The sequence below is a fragment of the Hemiscyllium ocellatum genome, chromosome 35 (assembly GCF_020745735.1).
Source record: "Hemiscyllium ocellatum isolate sHemOce1 chromosome 35, sHemOce1.pat.X.cur, whole genome shotgun sequence".
NCBI classification, from domain to species: Eukaryota; Metazoa; Chordata; class Chondrichthyes; order Orectolobiformes; family Hemiscylliidae; genus Hemiscyllium; species Hemiscyllium ocellatum.
In genome coordinates, this window is record NC_083435.1 from 32,761,931 (window position 1) to 32,777,551 (window position 15,621).

Sequence of the window (15,621 nt, forward strand, 5' to 3'; positions counted from 1 at the left end):
CTGGCCAATAAAGGCAAGTGTACCAAATGCTGCCTTCATTGCCCTATCTACATAACGATTCCACTTTCAAGGAAATATGAATCTGCAATTGAAGGTCTCTTTGTTCAGCAACACTTTTGAAAGTTCTTGCTCATTCCATCAAAATTGGCCTTCCTCCAATTTCTATATTCGACTTTTAGATTCAGTCTTTCCTTTTCCATCATTATTTTAAAGCTATGATGTGGAGGTTCTGGTGTTGGACTGGGGTGGACAAAGTTAAAAATCACATAACACCAGGTTATAATCCAGCAGGATTATTTGCTAATTCAAGCTTTTGAGCACTGCTCCTTCGTGTAGCTAACAGTATTATGGTTGTTGGCCCCCACCAACACCTCAGTCACCTGCTCTGCCTTATTTCCCAAGAAGAGATCAAGCATCGCACTTTTTTTTTATTATGTACAACCATGGACTGCTTAATTATTTTCGTACACACTTATAAAATACATCTACAACCATGTCCTGAACTCTATGGCAGTCCCAGGCCATATTTGGAAAGGTAAAATCCCTTACCATAATAACCCTATTTTTCTTACAGATAATTGAGATCTCCTGACAAATTTGTTTCTCAATTTCCCACTGACTTTTACGGTGACTAGAGGACAATCCCAATAAGATGATCATCCCTTTCTTATTTCTCAGTTCCACCCAAATAACTTCCCTGGACAGATTCCCAGGAATATCCTCCTGAAGTGCAACCATAATATTATCCCTAATCAATAACCCCACTGCCTCTCCACTCTTGCTCCCCTTTCTATCCTTCTAACAGCATCTGTAGCCTGGAACATTAAGCTGCCAGTCCTGTCCATCCCTGAACCATATCTCTGTAATTGCCATCATATCACAATCCCATTTCTCAATCTTGCCCTGGTTAGGCCTCTTGTATTAAATTAAATGCAGTTTATCAGTCCTTCCTCATTCTCTGCTTTGTTCCTGACAGCCCTGACTGTTTGACTGGCTCCTTTTCCAAACTGTGCCAGTCTCAGATTGATCTCTTTCCTCATTTTCTCCATGCCCCTGTACCTTTCCGCTTCCCCTCCATCTTATTAGGCTAATTCCTCCTGAGCATCTCGAGCAAATTTCACCACCAGTATATTAGTCACCTTCCAATTCAGGTGCAATTCAATAAACTTCTATCCCAGAAGAGATTCCAATAATCCAAAAGTATAAATCCTTCTGTCCTGCACCAGCTACTTAGCCATGCGTTCATCTGCTCTATTCTCCTATTCCTACTCTCACTAGCTCATGGTGCTGGGAGTAGTCCAGGTATTATTAGCCTTGAAGACCTTTTTAAATTCCTGTCTGACTTATTATATTCTGTCCTCAGAATCTCACCCTTTTCACTTCCTATGTTGTTAGTTCCAATGTGTACACCCACCACCTTTTACACACTCTCGGAGATATTCTTGATCTTGGCACTACGGAGACAACACATCATTCTGATTTCTCGCTGTCAGCCGCAGAAACATCTGCCTCGGTCCAGAGAGTCCACTATCACAATTGATCAATTGGAACCTGACATATTACTTGTTACATTAGAGCAAGTCTCATTACCAGAAACCTGCCTGTTCGTGCTACATTCCACGGAGAGTCCATCACCTCCTATATTTTCCACAGCAGCATACTTGTTTAAGGTGGGGATACTCACAGTATATTCCTGCATGGCCTACCTCTGTCTACTACCCATCCTGGAGGTTACCCATCTACCTGACTGGATCTGTGTTTTTATTCTCCCTTCCCATAACTACCGTCCATCACACCTACTGGTCACTGTAATATCCTCATTACGTCTAATTGCCTCTCCAGCCGATCCATGCAATTCGACAGGATTCACAACAAAACACACCTCCTCCAGACATAATTATCAGCAACATGGAAACTGTGCCTATTCTTCCACATCTGATTGGAAGATAACAGAATCTACTGAAGGTGGTCTTTTAACAACGTGCAGACTCAGAAAATAGCACAGTTTTACTGTTCAAAACATAAAACATTTCTACAGGCTAACTTAGTACCAATTTTTTTATGCAATTAAGAGACAGATCACAATAGAACAGATAATCAAAAAATAACACACACACTGTTCACTTTTGTAGATTTATCAAGAAAGAGAGTATGAATATATTTCAATATTTTTTCCACTTAGCTGTTCCGCTGTGTTGAGCTCTTCCACGCAAGTTTCTCCAAGGTCAGCTGTGAATTTCACTGTTTGTTAATTGTTCTTCATGCACTCTGACATCCAGTGATTCTTGAACTCAAACAGCGGAGGCAGTAGCTGTGCAGATTCACTGCTGAGTCAGGAAGCAGTCCAGGTTTCTGTCTCATTTGAATCATTTCCTTTGTGGTCGCTGCCTCTTGTCTCTCCTCCTGCATTTTTTTTAAAAAGTGTGTTGCTTTGTTTAGTTTTGCCATAAAGTTTCAAAAGAATGCAACAGCTTATATAACAGTAATTACTGTTCCTGAAACTCTAGGAAATCAGCTGCAACACTGAAAATAAACCCATCCTCCATCTTGCATACTTTACACAGGTTTTGATGCAGGTGGTGACTCGTGGGCGAAAGAAAACAAGTTTATATATATACAGCAGCGTTGGCTCCGTTCAGGTGGGGTCCATTTGTAGGTGGTGGAAATTATGCGAGTTTGGAGGGGTGGAATTTGAGTACCGGTGTGGGGGGTTCTGTCCCTGGTCCTCACCTTCCACCCTATCGACCTCTGCATAAATTACATCATCCACTGATATTTCCACCACCTACAAATGGACCCCACCAACCTTATCCGCTTTCCACAACGACTGCTCCCTCAGCGACTACCTGGCCAGGTCCACACTCCTTAAACAACCCACCCACCCCTGCTGGCACCTTCCCCTGCCACCGCAGGAATTGCAAAACTTGCGCCCACACTTCCCCCACCTCCCTGCAACCCCCCCCCCCCCCCCCCCCCCCCCCCCGGCCCCAAAGGAGCTTTCCATATCCATCAAAGTTTCACCTGCACTTCCACACGTCGGTTATTGTATCCGTTGCTCCTGATGCGGTCTCCTCTACATTCGGGAGACTAAATGCTTTCTCGCAGTGTTTCACAGAACATCTCCAGGAGTCCCACATCAATCAACCCCAGGGCCCTGTGGCCGACCATTTCAACTGCCCGTCCCACCCTGCCAAGGACATGCAGGTCCTCCTCCATTGCCACTCCCTCACCACCCGACTCCTGAAGGAAGAACGCCTCATCTTCCACCTCAGGACCCTTCAATCTCAGGGCATCAATGTGGACTTCACCAGTTTCCTCATTTCCCCTTCCACACCTTACCCCAGTTCCAACCTTCCAGCTCAGCACCCATGGTTTGTCCCAATTGTCATTCTTCTTTCCCACCTACCTGTTCCACCCTCCTTCCCTACCTATCACTTTTACCCACTCCTCCATCCACCTATTGCACTCTCAGCCCCACACCCTCCCATTTGTCTCTCCACTCCGGAGGCTCCCAGCCTCATTCTGTTGAAGGGTTCGTGACCGAAGCGTCGATTCTCCTGCTCCTCGGAAGCATCTGCTGTTCTTTTTCAGCACCACGCACTTTCGACATGCACATATATGTGCAGAATGATGAAAACTAATTAACCCCTGTTAGAAATGAAAATTCACTTCTAAATAATCGCTCTGGACAAATTCAAGAGAACAAAGATTTTATTAACAAATTCTGCAGAATCGGACGCCTTCCCAAAGAAAAGCGTACCCAAGCATTACAGCGATCTTTCTTATATAGCAATTTAGAGCCTCCCCTCTGGCCCCGAGAGGTCACGAGGGTCGTGGCTTTACAATGATCTCATTTCTTACAGAGAAAGCATATGATCATGTCCTCATTGTCTCGAACTCCAGCTGCATAACCCACTTCCCTGTCTAATGATATTTTCAGCCCTTGAACTTAGCAACCGTCTCGCACCTTGTACTCTTATCTGGTTGTTTTTGCACCATATTAGCAGAAGTATTGTCTCGCTCAAGGTTTCGTTATTTTTCAAAGCTGACCCCTTGCCCCCAGCTAGCTTGTTTGTCTTACTAACTGCTTACATTGCAATACTGATCGTTAGAAGATCAATCTTTACGTAAATTAGCCCAAACGTTAACATTTCCTTAAAATAAAACAGCCAGTATATATAAAATAAAGTAGCAAGACATACCACATATTTAGTTTGGTTGTATATTAAATGTCTAGGGTACCATGCACATCTTAACAGCTTCTTGTTGCATAATAAAGCAAATCTAAATCTCACAACTCCACCCTTTTTCTTTTTAAGATGTGCATGCGTAACAGAATAGGCTGAATTACGGCTCAGGGAGGTCCTTCTGTCTTTTCAATAGTAAAACTTTAAGTTCATGAGTACCATGTTGGGGTATGGCAATGGCTTGCATCTGGGCGATACGGCGTTGGATCAATACCCTAACACAAGTAACCAGACAGGGAATAACGAGGAACAGGGCCCCGACACCCACCATCATTATTAATGCCATGCGCCACCAGCCACCCCCAAAAAGCGTGTTCCACCAACTAGCGTCCCCTATAGGTCGCCACGTCTGGACAGGTACATGGGCTATTTTACGGATGTCCCGGGTGATTTTTAGGACAGCCTCGTAGTTATCGTCTATCTCCAGACAACAATTTGTCGTGTTAAACTTCCCGCAGACACCCCCTTCAGAGGCAAGCAGGTAGTCTAAAGCAAGACGATTCTGATATATAGCAGCCCTCATTTGAGACTGCTGTCTAGTCAGTAATTCCAATGCGAAGGCGGTTTTGTTGGTGATTATTTCCATCACCGCCTGCAAGCGAATGATGCGATTAAGCATATAAATTGGAGTTCTGTAACCCCAAGAGCCATCCTGAGCCCAACTTGCCGGCCCATAATACTCAATGATACGGGACGGTGGCCAATCTGCGCCCCACTTGGCCAAGTGGATGTCTCCGTACTGGTGGACATTCCACTGACTAGCACTCCTACGCTTCCGTGCTAGCTTTCCGGACCTCCGTTGCAGGGAGTCGAACAACTTAACCCCCAGGTCAGCCCCTTGATCACGTGAGAGGAGAAAGAACTCCGGTTGACTATACCGAGGAAGCATAAGCCACCCCATTTCTCGGGCAACCTGGAATACGCCAGATCCCCACAAATCCAAAATAAACCATCGGGAGCCGGAGCCCTCCACTGTCCCTGGCAACACCGTCCCAGGCCTCCCTAATTCCCGGCATTCCCGCATAAGGGCCAGAACCACTGCAATTCCAGGAATCAGAGGTGGGATGCAACCGCCTGCAGGTGAGATCCCCTTGTTGGGTGATAGACAACCCAAGGGGTTGTTTGGTGAGAAACCAACCCAAGGGTCGGGGCCACCAAGTGTCCGTGGTGAGATTCAAGACCCGCTGACAGGGGCTGTCACCAACTGGGTGGGACCCTTGTTTCCCAACGCAGAAGTGGCCCGCCGGGGTATTCTGCAATTTCCAGACTTGATAAATTCTGTTCGTGGAGTAAGTCCAATTGTATTCAAGGATTTCCTGAATGTCCAAACTCTCCCCTGTCCACGGCCATTGCTCGGTCATATGCGGACCCCCACAAACCCAACAGCTCGTCACATTTAAAATTTTGGCAATCTGAGACATGAAGTCAATAAAGAGATTTTTAGCAACATCAGGAAGAGTAAGCCGACTCTCAATGTCCTCATAGAGGGAGGAAACCTTGGCTGAGGCGGCTATTTTGGCATCGTAATTTGGAACAGATTTCTCTAAACCGGGATATATTTCCTTAACCCGGTCAAAGTGGTCCGTTGCCGAGCTAATAAAACTGATACAAAGCCATTGTGCCACAAGTGGACAATTTATATTTCCACTCGTATAATTACCCAGGCTGAATACCTGGTAGTAACGTTCCCCATCCTCCCAACATGGTATCATTTTCTCCCGGTTGTAACAGGCATCACTTATTTTAGTGTGAAACACAAAAGGCCCCGGAAAGACATGGCCTTCCCATTTCACAATTTGGCGGCATTTGTCGCACGGCCTGTTAGCCTTATCCCAGCTGTCTTTTTTTTTGTGCAGACCCATTCGTGTTCTTCCCAAATACATTCATGGACCCTCCCCTTAGGCCATCCAATATATCCCTTATTTAACATTTGATAATACAATTTCCCATCCTCCCAACATTCCTCCCGTGATTCCTCATCATGGCAAAGGGAGAAGAAGTTAGGATCTCCCAGTTGAACTATGGCGCCGCATTTGGCACATTCCCCTTTAGGTCTTCTTTTACCTGTTTCCAGCAATTCAGCATGTCCCTGTAAACTGTCTGTTGACATACACAACCATTCGTAATTTATAAAGGGGCAATGATAGACCCTAGCCTTAGATAGACCGAGATATCCCCTGTTTTTTTTACTTGATAGTATAGTTTTCCCTTTTCCCAGCACTTTTGGCGTGAGTATATGTCATAACAGCGAGTATTATTAGCATAAGAGGAGTGGGATATAAAAGATCCGCGTAAGTCTAACTCAGTGTCCCACACCCGAACCCTAGAGCGGCATTTATCACAGTTACCAGTCAATTTCCCCACTAAAAGGAAGGCAAATAATAATACAGTATGTAGCAAAAGAGTCCCAAGAGAGTTCATTTTTGATGTTTCTTTGACTTCACCACCAACGGTCTGTCTCCGGCCTCACACGACCAAGAGTCCTCTTTGGGCGGCGACACCGGGCCTTTTAGTCTGGCGGCGTGAGTCCACCCTTTTTCTTTTGTTCGTATGGCAACTTCGGTGGTGAGTAACACCTGAAACGGTCCCTCCCAGAGTGATTGGAGTTTCTTCGGTTTCCAGGATTTTATCAAAACCCAGTCTCCCGGTTCCACTTTGTGGAGGTGGATACCGAGTGGAGGGGTCTGAGTCAGGAATCCCTGGTGGAGTAAACGAGAAACAGCGAAGCCACATATCTCATGACTCACGCTCTAGGTGACAAACACTCAAACATTCATGCACTAACAAACAGATGAATTCAAGCCAGACCACAAAGTGTTAAACTGCTTGTTAGCTGAGAAGCCCTTTTTTATTAAAAAAATCCATACACAAACACAAATTCTCACATCCACAGAGACTATTTTTTTTTACAATCAAATTTGCACACACAAAGACACACATAAATCTTCACCAACACAAAATTCCTACGGGGGGGGGGGGGGGGGAGGGCGGCCCACACAGACATAAATATTCAGGTTTAGATAAACACCGTATTTATCCAACTCCTTTTGTCTTTCATACAGTCCTCCCATACTACTGCTACCAGTATCTTAGCCTTCCGTTCCTCCGCCATTATGCCTCTCTATACAAATACCTTCTGAACCTCCTGTAACAACTCCGACTCATTTCTACCGCTCCCGTCCTCTATCTTCTGTAACTTCTTCTGGATATCAGGCCATGCCTTTGTCACGAAGTGAACCTTTACCACCCGTCATCCTATTTCCCCATCTGGGTCTATACCCGAACATTTCCTAACCGATTCCCTTAATCTGTGTAAGAATGGACAGGGAGACTCGTCCTTTCCCTGCCTCAGGTCGAAAACCTTGGCTAACTTTCGCTGTTTGGGGATGCAAGTTCGTATCCCTCGGATTATCAAATTTTGCATGTCTAGTATATTATTTCACTTTTCTATATTATGGTTGTCTCAGTTAGGGTTCTGAAGGGGATATTTGTCCTCACCCCTAACCATCCCCCTCCCATGCCAAATTGTCCGGCAAGCTTAATACTGGCGCTGTTACTAGTTTTTTTTAAAAAAATCTCAATTAACACTTTCCCTATTCAGTATCCCCATATAAGTCTCCTTTCTCCCCCAGTAAATAGTATATTCAAAAATAGACATTATCTCAGCCCACATATATAGACTGGGCCTCAAACATTAATTAATTTGTTCTGACAATCCTATCGGATTCTCATCCAGGACCGTCATTTCCTTTTAAATGTTCCGACCTCCCCACTGGTGAGGGGGTCACACACAAACCCAATTTCCTTGTCCCCTATCGGCACTTTTTAAGAAATATTGTAATGTTCCAAACTTCTCATATCCTCAAACACCAATTTTAATAATTCATGCTTGACTAACTTTAAAGCCTGTTCCTAAACTGTAAACATATTTATATATTTATATCCATTTATTTAGTATTTAATATTTAAAATATAAAATACATACAGTTCCCAAATTTTAAAACCCACTGTAATCACCCAAATTTAGTATCCTAATTTAGATCCAAAATTAGTTTTCTTGTGTACTCCTAACTATTTCTCAATTACAATACTTTAGGTCATAAAATAATCATAACTGTCTTAGCCGAATCCAAGGTCTCAGATAATAACTATGGAAGTCCTAACTACAACTGTCCTTCACATAGTGAAAATAAATCATGTTAAGTTTTCATAAAAATCACGTTTAAAACAATCCTGGAACTCAAGTTCCAGTGAATAAAACTTCCTCATTCAATCACCAACAAACAAATGTGCATTCAACCCGAATCACAGAGAGTTAAATGTTTTGCAAGCAGTTCTCTCTCTCTCTCTCTCTCTCTGTCGGTCTTACTGCAAACTGCTGGTAAAAAAACTTCAGTTGTCTTATATCATTTGAGTTTAATGGGGCTACAACAAATCCTGTGGTCCGTTCCCCAACCGGGACCTCCCGTGCGGGGACAGTCTCACTACTTCTTTATCCCCTTTTCTCCTCATGTCTCTCTCTCTCTCTCTCTGTTTCTCTCTGTTTTAGTCTTGGATTATATTTATTCTTTAAATGATCATTTAAAATTTGACAAACCCAATCCTCGTCCGATCCAAATTTGGGCCACCAAACAGAACCCCCTTGAATAGGTTGTTGTGACCATTTTTCGCAAAATTTAACCATTTTTCGTCTAGACTTCCCCTTTCTTTTTCCATGACCCCAGTTACGTAACATTCGTCCTAACGGGCTATCATCCGGCACCCCCTTGTATTCTTCATCAGGCAACGGTTCAGGCACTCTTGTGCCCCCGTTTCCCATGCCGAAGATAAGTACAAGCAAATAAACCGCCCGTGCTAGAAACAAGAATATCCCACACTCACCGGATTTCCTTATGATCGACCAGGTAGCGGCAACAGGTAATCAACCCTTGGTAACTGACTGAACGCAGAGTCTCCGGTACGTAAACAACACCAAACAAGGCAAGGTGTCCTTGAGTTTCGCATCAGTCAGAGACCAAACCCTGGTAACTGATTGAGCGCAAAGACTCCGGTACGTAAACAACACCTGACAAGACAAGGTGTCCTTGAGTCCTGTGCATCAAGCAGAGACCAAACCCTGGTAACCGATTGAGCGCAGAGACTCCGGTACATAAACAACACCTGACAAGACAAGGTGTCCTTGAGTTTCGAGCATCAATCAGAGACCAAACCTGTCCGAACGCAACAGAAGAAATCTGTGCCTACCTGGCTTCAGTGCACCAAAATTACTCGATCCCCGGCCCGTTTTTCCCTTTATGACTGGCCAGTCTCCTCCCTCTTTGTTCTCCTGAGCCTCCCGGATACCACTCGCTCAAGCCGCGAAGCAGGACGGCGAGTAAGGAATCGGGGACTACCGAACTGGGTAGGGTGCACCGTCTCCGATGTCCTTCCTCGAGCCCACCGCAGCCGGAGTGTGGAGCCGGACGAGCCCCCAAGTTGTTAGAAATGAAAATTCACTTCTAAATAATCGCTCTGGACAAATTCAAGAGAACAAAGATTTTATTAACAAATTCTGCAGAATCGGACGCCTTCCCAAAGAAAAGCGTACCCAAGCATTACAGCGATCTTTCTTATATAGCAATTTAGAGCCTCCCCTATGGCCCCTAGAGGTCACGAGGGTCATTGCTTTACAATGATCTCATTTCTTACAGAGAAAGCATATGATCATGTCCTCATTGTCTCGAACTCCAGCTGCATAACCCACTTCCCTGTCTAATGATATTTTCAGCCCTTGAACTTAGCAACCGTCTCGCACCTTGTACTCTTATCTGGTTGTTTTTGCACCATATTAGCAGAAGTATTGTCTCGCTCAAGGTTTCGTTATTTTTCAAAGCTGACCCCTTGCCCCCAGCTAGCTTGTTTTTCTTACTAACTGCTTACATTGCAATACTGATCGTTAGAAGATCAATCTTTACGTAAATTAGCCCAAACGTTAACATTTCCTTAAAATAAAACAGCCAGTATATATAAAATAAAGTAGCAAGACATACCACATATTTAGTTTGGTTGTATATTAAATGTCTAGGGTACCATGCACATCTTAACAGCTTCTTGTTGCATAATAAAGCAAATCTAAATCTCACAACCCCCAACGTGCACTTGGTGTTTCCCTCCATATCCAGAAATCCTAAGCGCTCCTGGAATTTCAGCACACGTTCTCTCCTCTCCCGTTTCTGAGCGCAACATTCGTCACCACGCATTTCTTTTTTATCAAACAAAAGAGGCGTTTTCTCAAAATTAACCTGTTCTTGGCTATTAAGTGAAAAGTGCCCGAAGAGACAACCCGTCTCTTCAGTTAGCACCGAGTTTATCGTGGGCCCTCAGGAAAACATGAGGGTGGTTCACCTCATGTGACTGCATTCAAAGCATGTGTGTGCATTGAGGCGGATGGAGTTTACAACCCGAGCACAGCGATGAGAACAGAGCAAACCTAACGGCGTGAGTTTCCAATGTGCCTGTTAGATTCCGCGGTAATTTAAATGAAAGAAGGCAACTTGGACGGGAGCAGTGATGGGGAAAGGGGGAAGAAACGGCATCTGAGAGCAATAGACATGGAAAGAATATCTAGGTTTTGACATCCAAATTAAAATGTACTTGAGTTATTTTATGATGTGTACTCCAGAGCAAAATTTCACCAAATAAACACTGCCGTGACTCGGATTCGAACCGAGGTTGCTGCGGCCACAACGCAGAGTACTAACCACTATACGATCACGGCGCCACACAACAGCTCCTGTTATGAATGGCCCTGCAGTGTTCATATAAATGACATCGTCTTTTATGTTCTTCTCTAGCACCTTCTTCTGTTTCCCAAACTCCCCGCCCCCACACAAAAAGTGTCACTGCTCCGATTGCGTGATGGTCGAATCCAATCATCTGCTCAACTCTTTATCTCCCTTCCCCCCCCCAACTCCTCAAATCATTTTCGAACAAAATTCTGTCTTAATCATACGTTGAACGTCACAGTCTTCCATATATATATAAACTTGTTCCCAGCCTTCACTGTTCCGAAGGCGAGCAACCCAACGTTTGATAGTCCCATTGAGAAAAATTCTTCACCATCACCACTTCAAATGGGAAAGGGATTATTTCTCAATGACACAAAAAAAGGGGGACGGTTTTGCCGCCGTTAGTCTGTTCATTGGGCAATTTAAAACAAAACGCATCAAAAGCTAATTAGCAGCTGGCCATAATCGTGGCGCTTGATAGTGCATGACACATGGAAAAACTGATTACTTTCTCGCAAACTTTAGCGACGAGATCCTGCAAGTTTTTTTTAAAAAGTGAATCAGCTAATGTTGGTGCTTGGGATGCTCCCTAGAGCTGAGGTACAGCCTGAAACAGCTGATTTTTTAAATTAAAATCGTGGAACAGGGAGTCAAGCGAGGTGAGGAAACGGCAAGAATAGGTAGAAGCGGATACTGCAATTAAGAAGAGAAATACTGTTACCTGCAGAGCGCAACATGAGTCCTGAGGCAAAGTTGCCTGCCTGGTGCCAAGGTTATAGAGTCATAGAGATGTACAGCATGGAAACAGACCCATCAGTCCAACCTGTCCATGCCGACCAGATATTCCAACCCAATCGAGTCCCACCTGCCAGCACACGGCCCATATCCCTCCAAACCCTTCCTATTCATATCCATCCAAATGCCTTTTAAATGTTGCAACTGTACCAGCCTCCAAAATTTCCTCTGGCAGCTCATTCCATACACGTACCACCCTCTGTGTGAAAACGTTGCCCCTTAGGTCTCTTTTATATCTTTCCTGTCTCTCCCTAAACCTAAGCCCTCTAGTTCTGGACTCACCGACCCAAGGGGAGACTTTATCTCCCCTTTATCTATCTATCCTATCCATGCCCCTCATAATTTTGTAAACCTCTATAAGGTCACCTCTCAGCCTCCGACACTCCAGGTAAAACAGGCCCAGCCTGTTCAGCCTCTCCTTATAGCTCAAATCCTCCAACCCTAGCAACATCCTTGTAAATCTTTTCTGAACCCTTTAAAGTTTCACAACATCTTTCTGATAGGAAGGAGACCAGAATTACATGCAATATTCCAACATTGGCCTAAGCAATGATCTGTACAGTCACAGCATACCCTCCCAACTCGTATACTCAATACTCTGACCAATAAAGGAAAGCATACCAAACACCTTCTTCACTATCCTATCTACCTGCGACACCACTTTCAAGGAGCTATGAACCTGCACTCCAAGGTCTCCTTGTTTAGCAACACTCTGACCGTGGGCGGCACAGTGGTTAGCACTGCTGTCTCACAGCACCTACGACCTGGGTTCAATTCCTGACTCAGGCAACTGTGTGGAGTTTGCAAGTTCTCCCTGTGTCTGTGTGGGTTTCCTCCGGATGCTCTGGTTTCCTCCCACAGTCCAAAGATGTGTGGGCCAGGTGAATTGGCCATGCTAAATTGCCCGCAGTGTGAGGTAAATGTAGGGATATGGGTGGGTTGCACTTCGGCGGGTCGGTGTGGACTTGTTGGGCCGAAGGGCCTGTTTCCACACTGTAAGTAATCTAATCACTCTCTAGAACCTTACTATTAAGTGTGAAAGTCCTGCTAAGATTTGTTTTCCCAAAATGCAGCACCTCCATCTGCCACTTCTCAGTCCATTGCCCATCTGATCAAGATCCTGTTGTAATGTGAGGTAACCTTCTTCACTGTCCACCAAACCACCTTCAATTTTGGTGTCACCTGCAAACTTACAAACCATGCCTCTTATGCTCACATCCAAATCATTTATGTAAATGACAAAAAGTAGAGGACCCAGCACCGATCCTTGTGGCACTCCACTGGTCACAGGCCTCCATTCTGAAAAACAGCTCCATCAGCACTCTCTGTCTTCTACCTTTGAGCCAGTTCTGTATCTAAATGGCTAGTGTCCCTGCATTCCCTGAGACCTAACCTTGCTAACCAGTCTCCCATGAGGAACCTTGTTGAACGCCTTACTAAACTCCATATAGACCACATTTATCGCTCTGTCCTCATCAATCCTCTTTGTTACTTCTTAAAAAAAACTCAATCAAGTTTGTGAGACATGATTGCCCATGCACAAAGCCTTGTTGACTATCCCGAATCAGTCCTTGCCTTTCCAAATACATGTACATCCTGTCCCTCAGGATTTCCTTCAACAAGTTGTCCACCACCGACATCGGGCTCACTGGTCTATAATTCCCTGGCTTATCCTGACCAACCAATTTAAACAGTGCAACACATTAGCCAACTTCGAGTCTTCTGGCACCTCACCTGTGACTATTAGATTACTTACAGTGTGGAAACAGGCCCTTCGGCCCAACAAGTCCACACCGACCCGCCGAAGCGAAACCCACCCATACCCCTACATTTACCCCTTACCTAACACTACAGACAATTTAGCATGGCCAATTCACCTGACCCGCACATCTTTGGACTGTGGGAGGAAACCGGAGCACCCGGAGGAAACCCACGCAGACACGGGGAGAACGTGCAAACTCCACACAGACTGTCGCCTGAGTCGGGAATTGAACCCAGGTCTCAGGCGCTGTGAGGCAGCAGTGCTAACCACTGTGCCACCGTGCCGCCGACTACTGATGATACAAGCTCAGGAAGAGGCCCAACAATCACTTCTCTAGCTTCCCACAGAGTTCTAGGGTACACCCGATCAGGTCCTGGGGATTTATCCACCTTTATGTGTTTCAAGACATCCAGCACTTCCCCCTCTGTAATATGGACATTTTGCAAGGTGTCCCATCTATTTCCCTACATTCTATATCTTCCATATCCTTTTCCACAGTAAATACTGATGCAAAATACTCATTTAGTATCTCCCCCATTTTCTGCAGCTCCACACAAAGGCCGCCTTGCTGATCTTTCTCTCCCTATTATCTCCATAGTTACCCTTTTGTCCTTAATGTACTTGTAAAAGCCTTTTGGATTCTCTTTAATTCTATTTGCCAAAGCTATCTCATGTCCCCTTTTTAATGAGGTTTGCCTCAAAGCTGAAAAAGGACTCGGAAATAGAAGGAGCAGAATTTAGTTATAGTGTTGCACATGATAATCAATGATAAATGGAGGGTCGTGAAAGAGGGTCTGCTGGGGGATTGTGAAACGCTTTGAGCTAAGTTTGCAAAAAATAAACCAAAGGCAATAATCTTTGGATGACTCCATGAACAATGAGCATATCTAAATGAAGTCAAGAAAATTAAATATATACCTTCTTAGCTCAGAGACTGGTATGAGAGAAATGTGCTTGACACGGGCACTAGTTCATTCAGATGGTCTTCAACTGAAATCAGTATCCTGGCAAGTCATAATTAGGCTCTACAGAGGGTCTTATTACAAAACAACACTGTATATAAAACTGAATACCTCAATCCATTATTGTCTGAAGTTGGGAAGCTCATTTGTGGAAAGATCCTATTTAAATATCTTCACCATTTAATAGTATTCAGATGAATGTTTTATGGAGTCAATGGTTTAAAAAAATAGAATAAAGACTAGAACTTGCAATTAGTTAATTACTTCACAAGCCTAAAAATGGACACGTTGAAATTTACTCTTCATCTCTGTCAAGCTAATTTGTTAGTTTTAATATGAGCAGTTGACAGACAGTAGTTGCAACACATTTGGAGAAAGTAAATACTTAGAGTTGTGGCACAAACAAAAACAGCCATATAATACGTTCAATCTATTCCTGTTTTCTTGAGTAATTAAATCTTTCCTGAATGTTTAGCTCAAATGAAGAATCAGTTTAGAATCTGGAGATAAGACTTTCATAACCAAAGGTCAAGAAGAAAATTTAATAATGATGTGTTTCGTTAAGACAATTAGTTCATGTTTCTTGCATCAGCAGAATTATCGAGAAAAAAGTGAGGTCTGCAGATGCTGGAATATCAGAGCTGAAAATGTATTGCTGGAAAAGAGCAGCAGATCAGGCAGCATCCAAGGAACAGGAAATTCGACGTTTCGGGCATAAGCCAGATTCCTGATGAAGTGCTTATGCCCGAAACGTCGAATTTCCTGTTCCTTTGATGCTGCCTGACCTGCTGCGCTTTTCCAGCAATACATTTTCAGCTCCGATCAGCAGAATTATGTCTTTCTTCATGCAGTATTCCTGCTAATATAAATTTATATACTGTGTGCAATTCACTTTTCATCATAGTTACATGATATAATACGGCCAAGCAACACCCAGGATTCAGATTTCCCAATTTCCCCACAGTCTCCTAAAAAAATCGATAGGTTGCTATGTAATTTGCAAAATTATTTCTCTACCAGTTTTTTTTTTAGTTGTCTTAAGCCAAGCAATGCAGTTCCCTCCAAATGGACAAAATTTGTTTTATGTT

General features: G+C 44.0%; 1 non-coding gene across 1 annotated transcript; it reads right to left on the reverse strand.

The window, feature by feature from the left end:
- Nucleotides 1-10,932: 10,932 nt before the first annotated feature.
- trnah-gug (transfer RNA histidin (anticodon GUG)) lies at nt 10,933-11,004 on the reverse strand. The gene has a single exon. It is a non-coding gene; the product is annotated as a tRNA-His (tRNA).
- Nucleotides 11,005-15,621: the final 4,617 nt, after the last annotated feature.